Below are 1,525 nucleotides of genomic sequence, written 5' to 3'. Positions count from 1 at the left end.
ATGGACTGAGGATATAGGAAAGCCATTCACAGAAGAGCAAATCTAAGTGACTGACTAATTTTTTTAAGATTCTCAAACACTCCAGTGAGATAGGAAATGCAATTTATAATAATAGATCATTCTGCACAACTATAAAACTAGCAGAATTTAAAAGCATCAATAACCTTTTGCTCTTAGAGTTAGTTCATTGAGAGTCGATACGGCAACATCTATTAAACTAATAAAATATATCCTTCCGCCCAGCAATACTGTGCCTGGGAATCTAACGCACAGAAATGAAAGCATCAGGACCTCAGGCTTTGTATTCAAGAATTACAGCCCCAGACAAGCGAAGTGAATACTCCTCAGCAGGAGAGGGTTGACTAGAACATAGAAATCCTCACCGTAGAAAGAACCATGATTGAGGAATAAATTAGAGCTGTGACTTTGACGTCTTTGGGAAAACGGGGACGCAAAAACCTGTATGAAGTCCGACCTTGTTTTTGTAAACAAAGTATCAAAACCCTGTATATGCTTCTAACAGAGGCAGATTTAACGGCAGGCACACTGGGTGCACCCCTGGGCCCCGACTTCTGAAGGGCCCCACAAAACCCCAACTTTACACTTTTTTCTAATGACACCAAGTTTGGTTTCATTACTACGGTGCACAAAATATGGCTAACATGTATTTTTATTTTCCCTGTCTCTCTCTTTTTTTAAGGGGCCCAATATTTTCTTCTGCGCCCGGGGGCCTCAGGTGACCTTAATCCGCCTCTGGCTTCTATGTTGTTACGTGAGCGAGGAGACGCTGTGTCAGGGTCTCGGCACAGAAGCCCTGGGAAGTCGCTGCCCTTGGAGTTGAAAGGGGCATGAAGGGCTGACAGAGAAAGGAAAGGAGGAAAATTACTGTCCCCAAGGAAAAATGAACCCAAGGGCACGGGGATGGCACCTTCCCCGGCCCAGGGGAAGCCTGGCAAGGTTTGCAATGTCTGGAAATACCCCATACGGAGCCATCTTCTCTAAGTCACCAAGTGGGAACCGAGAGACGCTGGCTTAGCAGCTTATGCTTCATACGTCTCGGAACAAGTCAGTAAAACTGTTCCTCCTGTAGCTTCTTCAGCCATACGACGGCGGTGAAAGTCTCCCCTTGTCCCTCCTTCACAGGGGAAACGAAAGGGCACATTACATTGCACGCCCCACCTCGAACCCTGCCTTGGGCAGCCTCCCTCTCACAGCCAGTTGGATTCAGGGTGTGCGTGGGTTGAGAAGACACCAGGACGCGTCCTTTGGTGATCGTGGGTTCTTGCCCTGGAAGGTCATGTTGGATTGGGGCTGGGTGAACACGTGAGCCTGAGAAAGCAAGATTGCTGCGAGGGACGGAGGAGGCTGGGCAGGCCTGCAGTAAGACCCCCACACAAGAGAAATCAGCTTCAGTTCCCACGAACAGAGCTTGGTTTCACATGGTCGCCCTATGTGCCAGTTAGCTATTGCTGTGTAACAAGTATCCCCAAGGTGTAGCGGCTTCAAACAACTTTTATTTAGTTCA

The sequence above is a fragment of the Furipterus horrens genome, unplaced genomic scaffold (genome assembly GCF_987537825.1).
Source record: "Furipterus horrens unplaced genomic scaffold, mFurHor1.1.pri manual_scaffold_6, whole genome shotgun sequence".
NCBI classification, from domain to species: domain Eukaryota; kingdom Metazoa; phylum Chordata; class Mammalia; order Chiroptera; family Furipteridae; genus Furipterus; species Furipterus horrens.
Note: the sequence above shows the minus strand (reverse complement) of the source record.